General features: G+C 45.7%; 1 pseudogene; it reads left to right on the forward strand.

The window, feature by feature from the left end:
• Positions 1-4,046: 4,046 nt before the first annotated feature.
• On the forward strand, positions 4,047-14,213 carry LOC102964905 (annotated as a pseudogene).
• Positions 14,214-14,512: the final 299 nt, after the last annotated feature.

Raw genomic sequence — 14,512 nt, forward strand, 5'->3', positions numbered from 1 at the left:
TGGGATCCACCATTCTGAGGGCTAGAGATACAGGCTAAATTTGACACAGATTAGGACGTGTACAAGATTTTTTTAGTGGTGTCACCATTTGAGCACAGACTCAGGATGAAAACTCTGTGGTTGTTCTTGAATCCTGTCTTTTGCACACGCTCCACATGCAATACATCAGCAGGTTACTTTCCCTCCACCTGGGCAACACTTCCTGGCCTCAACACCTCCCCACCTCTCACTCCGGCTCCTCCTGCTCTAGCTCATGCCACCAGCACCTTCCACCTGTCCTGCTTTGCAGGTTGTGGGTTCTTCTCTATAGGGTAACAACAGGGAGGTTTTGTTGTTTTTTTTTAACATAAAAGAGATCATGATGTTCCTTTCTTTTCAGCTCTCCCATGGCTTTGCATCACTATTAAAAAAATCCAAAATCCTGTTCTCACACAGGATGCTTTATGATAGAGCACTAGTTCCCTCTCAACATAATTTCTACCCCGCTATCCCTCATTCATTCCTATCGAGGTATTCTGGCCCCCACCACTGTTGTAAACACCACGTATGTTCCCTTCTCAGTAACCTTGTATGCATGGCTCACTTCATTCACGTCTCTGCTCAAAGTCATCCCAGGAGGCCTGTCCTCAGCTCCTATATATTCTTCTCGATCTCCTTACACTGCAGTGTGTATTTATTCATTTATGGTCTATCCTCACTTTAACATCAGCTCCATGAGGGCCAGGGCTTTGCTGTTGTAATGAATCCCAATGAATGAACGAGGGAGTGAATGAACACACAAACTATGGGCAAGTTGCTTTTTCTTTCTCATCCTGATTCTGTGTGACTGCTGATGTCTTCTTGGCCATTTTCGTCCACTCTCTGTGCCTCTCTGTTTGCATTTGTGAAATGAAGGGAGGTGTCAAGCCTGGGAGTGGGGAGATTTTCAAGGACAGACCTGTTGGCTTCCTCCCTTCCACACTGTTTTGGCAGCTTGGTACTTTGTTTATATACCAGAGAAGCCTGTTGCCAGGCAGGATAGGAAGCTGGACTAGGGGAAGGTGATGACTAACACAGGCGTCTCTCCCCTCACCCCTGGAAAGAAAAGCCAGCTCAGGCCACAGGGGCAAACACACATGAAGTCAGCAGCGCTCTCCTCTGGGTTTGCATCTTTCCTACACCTTACCCCCCCTGTTGCCACTCCCCCTACCAGAAACTTGATGGAATCCTGAAATCCTGAAATTCTAAGAAAGTGAATTAGAAAATTTAACATATCCACAGGTATTCAGCATACAGTTAATCCTCTTCCAAGTGTCTTGGGAAACACTGCTTCCAAGAGCAGTCTCCTTGGACTCTAACACTTCTGTCCAACTCCGGCTCTTTTCTAGCTGTGTGAGCCTGGGCAGGTGTCTCTACTTTTCTGAGCCTCAGTTCTTTCATCTGCAACCTGGGGACAGTAGACCCGCATCACGTTGAGATGGCAGTTAGATGAGGTGACGTGCAGAAGGCACCTAGCACAATGGCGTCAGAGTAGAAAAAGACGGTAGCAAGCAGGCAGTGGACAACTCACGGGTACCTTGGCTGACTCTGCCTTTCTAGCATCCTTTAAATTCACTCTTTCTATATTTCTGTTCAAATAAATGGCCCATCTTGCATCTAAGCATGGAACTGGGAGCTGCTAGAAATGAGGCTGAGACAAATGGACAACAGTGAAAACATTAATACATCCATAAACCTGGGCCCATTTCAGCAGTGACCACAGCCCGTATATTGTTTGCAGTGCCCATACCCACGGGCTAGAGGAGCTCTGAACCCATGGCCGGGTTTCCTTCTCCCCTTGCCCACTGTGATTTCCCTCCAAGAAGAAGGTCTGGTCTGGACTGCGTGTCCCTAACTGGAACCCCCAGCCTGACTCTGGGGGAGGTGGCTCCCTCCTCTTCCTTGCTGCTGACTCCCCTCCTTCCCTGCAGGGTCTGGGAGGGGATGGGGAATCCAGCTCACTCGTGATGATGACATGTGTCAGACCTGTGGGAAATGGGACACACTGTGAGTGTGTCCTTTGTGCAGCTCAGCTCAACCTTACCTTTCATGTTTTGAGCTCTGTTGAGGGAGTGTGGGGGTGGGGTGGGAGGGGGGACAGCCCAGGGACACATGGAATCTAGCCAACCCCTCTACTTGATTATAGAGTTTGTCAGCAACAGAAAACCTGTGTGGAAAGGCCAGGAATCCACAGCTTCCTGTCTGTGGGTGGACAAAGGGGTTTTGTTTACCTCGGAGAACTAGTCTTAGAGCCCCTGGCAACAGAAGTTTTGGAGTGGAGTTACTCTGAGATGTCCAATTCAAGCTAAGAGCTGGGAAGGCCCTGGATCTACCAGAGAAGGGGAGGCAGGCCTCTGGGCCAGGATGAGGGATTGGGATTCCACCCAAAGGGAGAAAGGAGAAAAGCCAAAAGGAGAGTCTCCTGTGTCCTGACATGTCAAACTCATTTCCATCTTAGAACCTTTGCAAGTTCTTTCCCTGGAATGTTCTCTCTCCTACATCTGTATGGTTTCTTTGTCATCTTGTTCAGGGCTTGTCCAAAGGACACACTATCTGGGAGGCCTTCCTGGAGCTCCTGTCTCTCAGAATGCTGAAATATTGTCTCCGGACATTCTACTTGGTTTATTCAACTTGCCTATGAAGTTCTAAGTTAATATTTGACAAATATAAGAGTGAATATTTTACCAGGAGTTCCCCAACTGCTGAATGTATTTCTTGGTGGTAAATTTCCAGGATATAAGAGCTGTCTGAATTCAGAATAAACCTTAATAACTAAGCAATTCATTGGCTGAACCTCTCGTTCGGCCCAAAGGAAAACTACTCAGATGAGGACTGACAAGAGTGGCCTCCTCTTGCAGTGAACTGATGCTATTCACCTTCAGGTGTTTGAGGATTTCCTCTCACTTCCTCCAGGTCTATGGAGTTAAACACAGGCTGCTGTCTTTGTAGAGTCATTATGAATCCAGGGTGAAAGGAATCACAATTATGATTTCCCTTATACTTTAAACCTTCTTCTCCAAACAAAATGATGAAGACCATTTTTACTGGGACAAGAGGCACTTTTTTTTTTTAAACTACAGGCATATAGCAAGCTTAGGTAGAATGGAAACATTTTGCTTTAGTTATGTATGTGTATTTTTAACTAAAGAATTTAAAAAAAGAAATGCTGTAGAAATGTCAATCGTTGTGTCTGTATGTTGTATCACAGTCGGGCAATTCCTAACTAATTGAATTGATCACTGTGAGATTGTTCCACTTTGTTGGAGAGAAAAAGCAGGCAAACGGGCCATATCTAGTTCATTCATGGATCCTGTTTATTGAGCTGTAATCGTCTCAACCACAGAGCCAGGAACCTCGTAGTTTATTCATCCACTCTCGAAATATTTACTCATCGCCTACCATGTGCCAAGGTTTTCCAGAGGATTCAGCAGTGACAAATGAGACCAGCATGTGTGCCCTCGTGGAACTTTCGTTCTAGTCGGGGAGACAGACAATATCAAAATAAATGAAGTATAGTGTATGTCGTACTGTGGAAAAAAGGCAGAAGAGGGAAATGGGGGATGTAGTAGAAAATGGGATTGTCAGGGTGGCTCTCGAGTGACATTTGAGCAAAGGTTAAGGGAAGTCAGAGGGCTAACTGGTGGAGGGGCATGATAAGTGGAGGAAATGGCCAGGGGGAGGGCCTAAGCATGTTTGAAGAACAGCAAGGAAATTGCTGTGTCTGGACCACAGCTAGCAAGGGAGCAGGATAGAAAGTGAGCCAGAGAGGAAAGGGGGTTCCATTGGAAGGTGAAGCCAATCCAGGGTTTCACTGAGGAGTGACATGACAGGCCCGCAGTGTGAAAGCATTCCTGAATTGAATTCTTTGACAGCCTGTGTTATTTTGGTCACAACATCCAAATCCAAAAAAAAAAAAAAAAAAAGCTGCAGACCAAGTCATCCCTGGGTACAGTGTGGAGCCTGATGCAAATCTCTACATGTGCTGCTAACACCCACCACCCTGGAAAAGCTTCTATTTTACCTCAGGAATGCTAAAGGTCAAAAGCAAGAACAATAGAGTTATGAGCTCTGGAACAATTTTGGCTCCACAAGGTCAAGATTCTTCACCCCCCAACTTTTGCATGTCTGGTTGAAGGCAGGGGGTGATACTAGGAAGTAGGGCAGGGAGGCTTAGCCTGGGATATTCATGCCAATGGCCTGATGGTATATTCCTGGTCAGAGCAAACCTCATCTAGAGAATCTTATGCTAAGATTTCCTGAATCATTCTTCTCTTCTAAGTGTTTGGTATTAATGCACTTGTTCATTTCATGGTTCACGATCTGCTATTTCTGTAAAACCAGGGGCACTTTGTCTAACAGGATTTTTTTTAAAGCTATTTTAAGGTTTGAGAAACAGCCTGGGAGATGTTTGGAAGCAAAATTTTAATATTGGAATCACTGGGGTTTTGATTTGTCATGAAGACAAAAAGATAATGAGTCCTGGCCAGGTCTTTCTGACAAGTGGGATGGGCAGGAAGACCTATTTGGAAGGCCTCCGTGAGGCAGAGGAAGAAGGTATCCGAAGGCTTCGGGAGATGGGAATGCTAGAGTAGGTGTATAATATGACACCACCTCACCCATCTCCTGACTGTATTCTCCCCGAGGGTCCAGGGGGTAATCCTTTCACCAAACTTGGGCGAGATGCATTTGTCGGGGGAGAGGCCCAATATCCTTGAAAAGCACCGTGGTGGCTCTTCTCTATGGGCCAAGAGTGATGGTGGGGGCTGCTATCTTTAGACTAGCCTCCCTGACTTAAGTGGGGATGATGGAACCTGGGAGCAAGAGGTGGTATTTAACTGCCAAAGACAAGGTGGGTGAGGTTGCTGAAAGATTAGCAGAGCCAAAGCAGTAACCATAATAGTATAACCATCAGAACGTTGCTTTGCCCAGGTAGTTGATAGTGATATTCCTTGGGCTGAAACAGATGGGCAGGCTACTAAAGGCTTACATGATTTGCATGAATGGAAAAACTCTAGATGTGGTAAAGGTCAATAGAAGGTCATGGACCCGAAACCAATTCCCAGACTTGGGCTAGTTCTTAGACCCAGAGTCCCTTGAGTGATAGGGAGGAAAAGTCCCATTGAGGAAATCCTGCTGCACAGCCAACAGTGTACATTGTCAGTCTTCCTCCCAACCTTCCCTAAAGAGCCCACGACTGCTCATCAGGGTGACGGTGCATGAGGAAAGGGATGGAACCAGACTTTTGGAAACTAGTGTAACCTGTAGACCCAAAGTGCCACTACCATCCACCAATCAGATGATCGATGGATCTTGGTTCTGGTCCACCTCAAAGTCCCCAAACCCACCGTGTGGTTATTTCTGCGGTTCTGAAAATCATAGCTGGAAAAAATATATTACCAAGTGGCAGCACCCCCACATTGGTTAGCATTGGTTAGATGAGGAAGCATCTCTTCTTTCAGGTTCCTGAAGGCTCAGTTTGCCCAGCGCTCAGAACACTTCCCATCCATAGACAGTTACTCCCAGATGGTTGTCCCTTGGGGCAGTGTCTGCATGGGGTGACAACTCTGGCTGGTGGCTGGTGAGGTCTAGCATGCTGCATTTGCTGAGCATGACCTAGTAAACTGTAGCAGACCGTGAAGGACAGGGAAGAGAAAACAGGTCTCAGTTCTGCCGTGACTTTCCTGTGTGTTGCTGGGCAGGTCACTTTATCTTTCTGAGCCTTGGTTTTCTCATCTTTAAGAAGAAAGTTTGGGCTAGAAGCTAGTGATTCTCAGCCTCGGTTGCATATTAGAATCACTCAGGGAACTTAAACATTACTAACACCTAGGCTCTATACTAGAGACTTTGATTCATTGGTTTGGAGTAGGGACCTAGCACTGACATTTTGAACGTCTCCTCCAGGCAATTCAAATGTGCAGGCTGCTCGAGCTCATCCTGAAGGCCCCTCCCTTCCAGCTCTGACAGGAAAAGCCTCCACAACATTCTTCACCAAGGGAGAGAAAGAGACTCTGACATATTTGAAGTCACAGCTCTAGAGGGCTTTTGAAGGAGAAAAACCTGAAAACCCCTATTCCCCAAATTAAAATCTGTAGTATTTCTCCTTTGAGGGAGAAGAACTTTGACTGGCTAGACTACAGAGAGGCTGGGTTGGGGAATAGCCCAAATATTTGTTCCAGCCATTTCAATGACATTTTGGAGGGCTGATCAAAGATCTGTCTATTGTTTTTTGCGTGTGTCCTAGACACGGGCCAAAATCTGTCCTTATGTTTAATATCTGCCTTGTCATACCACGGTTATTATGTGGATTCAGAAAGAGACCCACACTTTCGCTTACCGAGGGCTGCTCTCACTTCTGTGTCTTATTCCTATCTTCATCTCTGGCCTGCCTTTGAAAAAGGGTTGCTCCTATTCTGTGAATAGTAGTATTGGTTTTAGTTCATGAGCCTGACTCAACCACAAACTAACTAAGTGACCTTGAAGAGGTAGGTATCTTTTTCTCCCTGGGCCCATGTTTCCTTATTATTTATTTATTTATTTATAAATTTTATTTATTTATTTTGAGATAGAGAGGGGGAGAAGAAGCAGGTGAGGGGCAGGGAGAAGAAGAGACAGAATCCCAAGCAGGCCCTGTGCCATCAGTGCAGAGCCCGATGTGGGTCTCAAAACCATGAACGGTGAGATCATGACCTGAGCTGAGATCAACAGTGGTATGCTTAACTGGCTGAGCCACCGAGGCACCCCAAATTTCCTTATCTTTTAAATGCTTAGCTCTAAAGCGTCTCATGGATGAAATGCTCTATACTTTCGTGTTTCATGGATGAAGTGCTCTATGCTTTCCTGTTTTGTTTTGGGTCTCTATTCTATTTTGACTTTGATTTTGTGTGTGGTGTAAAGAAAATCATCCAGTTTCATTATTTCACCTGTAGCTGTCCAGTTTTCCCAGCCCCGTTTATTGAAAAGACTGCCTTTTCCCTCTCGTATATTCTGAAATGCTCTATGCTAATGTAATTTTATGAAACCTGGCTTATCCATCCAGAATTTTAAGCTGAGCTACTTACCTAAAGCAAAATGGACTCCAAGTGGTTGCAAAACGATTGTGCTCATTGATAGCCAAGGTGGACTTGTGAAGAGCATCTTACCAACTTGGTCAACCTCAAAAGAATGGTGGCCTTTTCCATGGGTCATTTAACGACAGATAAACCCAGCTTCAAAGCACTTAGAGCAAGGGCTGCTAGATGGCGCTGTTTCACCAGATTTCCAAGGCATCAAGGTTTAGCAGATGGCTCTTGTAGGAGAATTAACAATTAATGTCCACTGTATCAGCCTGAACTGGCAGAATATGCTATACTCCAGAAACTACGGAGAACTGAGCTTTGTCAAAGACATTCTTCTGCCAGCCTGGTCCTCTGCTGGCCAAAAATGTAATCATACATATAGCCCATCCCATCCACAAATTGGTCCCACAAATTAGGGACATTAATAACAAGAGTAAAGAGGAAATATGAAAATGAATAATTCTTATACTAATTTTCTCAGTATTATTATTTTATTTTGGAGGTTTTATTCCACATATAACAGAAAATAATCATCCCTGGGCTAGAAGGTGATTGTAAGGTAAAACCAATTCTGATGTGAGTTCACTGTCTCACAGCTTGAAAAAGGAAAGCACCAAGTGAGTGAGTATCTGCTCCGAATTTGTATGGTTGCTTCTAGGGTATTGCAAACAGGGATGTAAGGGCTATAGTGTCAGGTAGAAAAGATTTCTTGGTTTTCCTGACCTTTACTTTACTAGGCCATTTGAGTTAAGGCCATTTGAGTTAAGGATTTAAGCACTACAGATATCACTGTCTTCACCCAAAGGCAAAGATGTTCTCTGTCACACAAGGAGTTAGGGAAGTCCAAAAGAGGGAAGGACAAAGAGGTCATTTGGTCCATCCTTAGCTCTGCTCCTTGTAATTTTTTCTCCCTTAACGTTCGTCACCTTCATCACCAGTATTTCCAATGATGCCCGGCTGGGTTCCTGAATGGCAAACTCCTTTTGGTAACAGAACTTTGGGGGGAGGAGGGTGGCACATTTTCTGCTTCCCTGCATCTTTTCTTGTAGATATGGCCATATCGAGGGGCAGGGGGTGGTGCCACGGCCGTGTGGATTAGAGAGGGCAGCGCTCCCTGGCAGGCAGTGGCCTCACTCTGCAATCTAAAACGTGCACCTTCTGCAGAGGTCCCCCTCCCGTTACTGCCTGGCCCCGACTTCTCCTTTGCCCAGAAACCGCAAGCTGTCAAAATCAAATCATTTACTGCTCCATTCTCCCTCTGCCACGCCGTTCACAGATCACTTTTGCAGGCTGGGGAGATGGAAAGAATGAAACCCACGCATTTTCTTCATGTTTCCCTTCTAGTTTAATTCTGCCTTTTGTGAATGCATGATGGTGTGCATTGTTGAGATTTAGAAAAATGTTCCCAGTGCCAACTCCTCTGGTGTGTGTCTCAAAAAATCATTTTCAATCAACAGCGTCAACAACTCGGACTCCAGGCTGGCAATTGCGGGGGGAGGGCTTGGGGGTTTGTACCACTGGGAAGCAGAGCATCTCCCCTCCTGGCAGGGAAAAGCGAGGCCCCTTGACCTGAGGCACCAATTACTATTTTAACCACCCTCCCCCCACAGCCCGAGAGGCAGCTGGAAAGGAAACCACCCACTGGGAGTTCCCACAGAGTCTTGCTGGCTCCCTAAGGCTTCCAGGCATTTGCCCATCTGGTGAGGCCTCCAGAGCAGGGGGCCTAATTAGGCGTCATCTGGCCACCTGAGAAGGCTTGGTGGACCTTCCCCCCACATCCCCCTCCTCCAGGCAGGACTCCACTCTCCCAGCTGCGGATCTCTGGAGCTTGTTTGGTTGAGCAGCTGCTCAGGCTAATTATTGGATAGCAGGGTCCCCAAGTGGCTGCCTCAGACTGGAAGGGGGCAGGCAGAGAGAGGGCTGAGGGACATAAAGGGACAAGGAGGGGAACAATATGAGGGGTGGGCAGAGAGGGGATAGAGGGAGAAGAAACAGAGAACAGAGTTGGATGAACAGTGCAGTTCAAATCTCCCGAGCTGGAAGATGAGGAGGGGTCTCCTGACCTGCAGCAGGACAGTGGATCCCAAAGGGGGGCCCATCCGTGAGACAACCTGCTGTGCCCTCTCCACTCCCCTCCTCCCACCTCCCACCTCTCCTTCCCCACCTCCCACCTCCTCACCTCCTCACCTCCCACCACATCACAATATTCTATATTCCTGCCCTTTGCTTCCCTTTTAGCACCAGCCTCTACCCAGCCTTGCTCCTTCAGTCCAGGTACTAACCAACTGTGTTTTCTTAGGAGAACATGGCCTTGGAGCCCTAATTTTGAGGATAAGCTTTTGGAAGAGGATGTTGTTTAACTCTCAATTATTCTTTGCTCTTGTTGGACTTTTTGGCACACAAGTGTGTCCGTGTCTTAAGGTATTTTGCACCCTAAACCATGGCATGTGTCCAGTGCCTTAGCCAATAGGTGAGCCAGACTCCGCCCACCCATCCTCAGACATTTTCCCTTTGTCTTCTGGGCAATCATCCTGTGACATGAGAGGAATGGGAAGAATATCGGGAAAAATTAAGGGGAAGCAGAATGGAAAGTAGAATTAGCTACAAGGTATTGTGTTGGCAGAAGATGCAACCTCCAGGCCACTGATGTCCCACTGTCGGCTTGAACCATCACTTGCTAGAAAACCGAGCTGAGCCACTGACACACTTAATTCCATGGATTTCCTCTCTTGTAAAGTAGGATCGTTTGAAGCAATAATGTTGTGGTGAGTCAGGGGAGCATCCCTGGACTAGGTCAAAACTCACTCTAGTTTAATTTCTGGCCGTTATATCTGGGGTATGTGATCATGGGTAAAACATGGCATTTTCCTCTCTCTTCCAATATTCTCATTGGAAAATATAAGAGAATGATTCTTTTAGTGTGCTAGAAGTTACCATTTTCTGAGCATATTAGAAGTTAGAATTTTACGTTTCTGTATTTGGTTTAACAGGGCTCAAGAGGGAATGGCTTTCTCCTCTCCTGTCCCCAAACAGCCACAGTACAATTGAAGGCAGTTTTGCTCCAGGAAAGGAAAATGAGTGTATGGAGAACAGCCATTTTGAGACTCGTGCTATGTGCCCCAGACCTCAGAAGGGTGGGCTGTACAAGATGTACACAGATTAAGGACAGTTGAAGCAAGAATTGGATGGGTGGTGGGATTTTCGGGGTGGCGGGAAGATAGTCGCAGGATTTTGAAGTCTTGTCTGGTTCCCTTATAACTGTCCGTCCATCCCTTGTGAACCCAGGGCTGATGTGGGAAGCCTCAGACTGCAGTAGAAGGATTCTGAGATGTGAATTCATCAAACAATATTCACAAGCATGAGCCATTCTCTTCAGAACACTAGAATCGTTTGATTCCATTAGTCATAGGCTGTGGTCAGCTTTGGCCCTTCCAAAGGGCCTCTGGGTGTAAATCCCAGGTACACAGAGGGGATCCAGGGACGTAAGCAAATGAGAAGAATCCTTTTACTAAAGGGTGTCAGGTCTCAGCTGGGTATAGACTGGTGGGAAGTATAATTTCTTCAGCCCTAGAGTAAGAGACATTGCTTTAAATTACTCTGGGGGCCACAGTAATTCCTAGAGGATAACAGTTACTATTTTCTGCAGGCCGTTAAGCATTCTAGCTTTGTTCTCAAGCTCCGATAGAAAATTACCAAATCCTTAATTGAAGCCTACAGATTCTGCAGGGAGATTTTAGGGCCTTGAGAATTGATTTGGCCCAGCCCTGTCACTCTGGTGGGCACCTCTCTGGTGTCTCGGAGACATGAAACGAACCCTCTGCTTGACTAACCCCCCAAAAAAGCTGCCCAGTGCATTCCGTTGTGGGCAGTTCAGGTGTTTAGAGGACCATGTCTTACTTTCAACTGAAAGCTGCTTCCTTAAAACTTCTGCTCACTAATCCTGCTTCTGCCCTCTGGAACTACATGGGATAAATATAATCCCCTTTTCAGATGAAAGCTCTTCAGATAGGAGAAGCTGGTTATCACATTCCCTAAAGTCTTCCTTTACACAAGCCACCCGTTCTAAGTATGAAATGGTGTGAAACTCCTCACCAGCCTGCTGCGAACCTCACCATGTGCATCTATCAGGATCCAGAAAGGAAGGTAGAAACACTCGCAACATTTCCAGTAGAGACAAATTCATACGGGAGCTTTCTACGTAGCTGTGGAAGGGCAAAGGGAACAAAAAGGCAAATGTGACAGAGATGTTAGTGACTGCGGGAAGCAGCTACCACCCCAAGAGCCAGAGGATGAAGAAGGGGAGTGTCCCTGAACCCAGAAGCACGGGAGGCCACCCACAGGACAGTGGCAGTGCCATGAGGGGTGGAATCTTTGAGGGGCACAGTGCCACTGATGCTGGGGCCGCCAGCACTGTGTTGGCACTCTCATGCAGCCTGCAGTCAACTAAGCCCCTACTTCCATGAAGCAGGTGAGATCAAACCTGAATTTTGCCAAAATGAGTGTTTGACTGAAGATCAGGTCTCCAGTGGATCTATTTTTTTCTTTCTTTCTCAGCAGACTGCCCCTATCCTCTGGTGACTGTGCCCTTTTTTTTTTCCCTTGGGAAACCTCCCTCCTGCATGCACGTGGCTGGGCTGTCAGTCACATGTGACCCCCAATAGCCCAATCCCAGGAGGGGACGGCACAGGAGACAAGCTTTGCAACTTGGGCAGAGATGCCGAGGGACATGTGGTCGGTGGGACGGAAGCGTTGATGGCACTTCCCTACAGAAGCAGTGTTTGGGTTTTCTCCTGACATCCCTGCAGCTGCTCTGATTCTCGGTTTTTCCAAGACTCTGTTGTTCACCCCCCCTCCTTTTTTTACTATTATTGCAAGCGCTTCCCAGTATCCCTCCTATAAAGTACTTTCTAGCTCAGGTTACTCAGGGTCTATTTCAGTTGCTCACAACCAAAGAACCTGGAATGCTGTGTATCTTTACCCGTATTTCCTATAGACAGGAAGAAGCCATCTGGAGTGGTGGAGAGTTATCAAATACTGACTCTGAAGCCAGCACATCAGCAATCCTCCTATCTTTCTGTCTTCACAAATATTAGAAGCCCAGGGAATTACTGCCAACCAGAAAGTAAACTCCTCTGGGTGTGCTGAAGAAAGCTATCCTTATTGCTCTGGAGTTTCAAAATCTGTGATGCAGATGAATGTATGGGAATCGGGTCTGGAAAAAACATTTTGATGTGACAACTTTGATGTGATCATATCAAAATGGGAACATCAAAATATTAAAAAAAAATCTTCTTGTTTCCTAGAAATGTGAACAATGAACACCTCAAAGCCTCATCCCATCCCTGGGTCTGACCTTACTATGCCTCTAAAATTCACTCAGAAATGGGATGAAGGTCAGGAAGTCAGTGTGTATATAATTATATTAACTGACACTTTAGGAAAATTTCTTTAAAAAATTAAATAGTTTTACATGGCTGTCAAAATATCTTCAAAGCATTGCATCAAAAGACCATGTATTTGATTTCCATATATCCATACAAGTCATTAAAAAGGTACCAATATATACATTTTTTCAAGAAGAGCAACCTCCCCCCACCCCCATCATCACATGCCACTTTTCAGATGGGCAGAACTGAGTTTATCAGTAACATATATACTCAGTAACTCAACTAGTTAAGAAAACTCTTCTTCATGTAATTGCCATTCATTTCATGCTTATCCACATTGTCCATAGGGATAGTTTGACTATGACTTCTCGAGATCTTGACCCAGGAAAATGTTGGCTTCCCTTATAACTTCTTAGCATAGAAACAAGGTTAGTTGGGTAAAGCTTGTTTTGTAAAAATCAGAGTGGTACAAGTAGTTATGTTTAATAATTATATTTTAAATACTAAAAAATATTTACTCTTTTAAAAATTGGCTAGGTCCTGGGGCACCTGGGTGGCTCAGTTGGTTAAGCTTCCAACGTCAGCTCAGGTCATGATCTCCGGCTGGTGGGTTCAAGCCCTTCGTCGGGCTCTGTGCTGATGACTCGGAGCCTGGAGCCTGCTTTAGGTTATGTGTCTCCCTGTCTTTCTGCCCCTCCTCTACTCATGCTCTTTCTCTCTCTCTCTCAAAAATAAATAGACATTAAAAAACTTGGCCAGGACCTGGTTTCCAGTAAGGAATACATAGGAAGAGAGACCCTTGAAAGACTACTGACTGGCTTCCCTTCCCACTGGGCTGCCCTTCCCAGCACTTGAAGCTACCACCAGGCTTGATTCCTGAGGGGTCTGGCCACACAGCCATTCACCCTCAGGTGTGTTCACCTTTGCTAAGGGGGGGGGGGCTGACAATATGATGAAGTACTCTATGAGTTTTATACTTATTATCTTAAACTTTTAAAGAAAAATGAGTTTCCAGAAAATATTAAGAAAACCATTCATCTTTGGACAGCTGACTCTGAATTTGTTGGATTTTGGAGTGTAACATTTGGAGGTGGAGTGAATAAAGTGTTTCATGTTTGGAAGTATGATAGTTTTTGGTTTTTTTTTTTTAACTCTCTCTTTTTAAAATAGGCTTCAATGCCCAGTGCAGAGCCCAGTACAAGGCTTGAACTCTCCACACTGGGATCAAGACCTGAACTGAGATCAAGAGTTGGATGCTTCACCGACCGAACCACCCAGATGCCTTGGAAGTATGATAGTTTTGTTCATGGAACTGAAGTTCAGAAAGGCTTGACCAAAAATAAGGATGGCCATGAACAGCTTCTCATTCCAAAGTTGGCTCTCATTGATTAACAAGAGTTTGAGGTTACTTATGTCATACCATGGTCCAAAAAACCTCCAAAGGAGTGAGTCCAAGAGCTGGTTATTTTCCAGATGAAACCTGATGCCAACTCTGTGGGGTGATGCACTAAAAATGGCAATTGATACCCTAGTAGATTTAGGCTATGTAAAACCAGTTGGCATTCTCCACCCAGAATATGGAGCAGCCAGCAGAGTTCCTGTTCTTCACTGAAATACGAGTACATATGGTCGTGTAGCTGGGAGACATCAGTCTCTTGAGGACCCCAGACTTGTGGTGGTTGTTTGGAAAGATGTCAACTACCATGTGTCACGGCAAAGTATGCTTCTGATGCCCATGTCATTTCACTGTTGAAATAGTTTTCTACTGAAATATGAGGCATTTCATGAACTGCCCTAAAACGCGTCTGCTATGGGGCTTTGATTCTCCCAATAGATTCTCACTGTAGCTTGAAGGAGGTGATAAGTTAATTAGCTATGTCCCTTGCATTTTTGAAAGCCACCTCTGTCTTTTGTCACCACCACTTCAGGAGATAGTTCTGTCCCTTTCCTCCAGCATGGAGCCCGAGGTGGGGCTCTATCTCACCACTGTGAGATCAGGACCTGAGCTGAAATCAAGAGTCGGTCGTTCAACCGACTAAGCCACCAGGTACT

The sequence above is a fragment of the Panthera tigris genome, chromosome D3 (genome assembly GCF_018350195.1).
Source record: "Panthera tigris isolate Pti1 chromosome D3, P.tigris_Pti1_mat1.1, whole genome shotgun sequence".
NCBI lineage: Eukaryota > Metazoa > Chordata > Mammalia > Carnivora > Felidae > Panthera > Panthera tigris.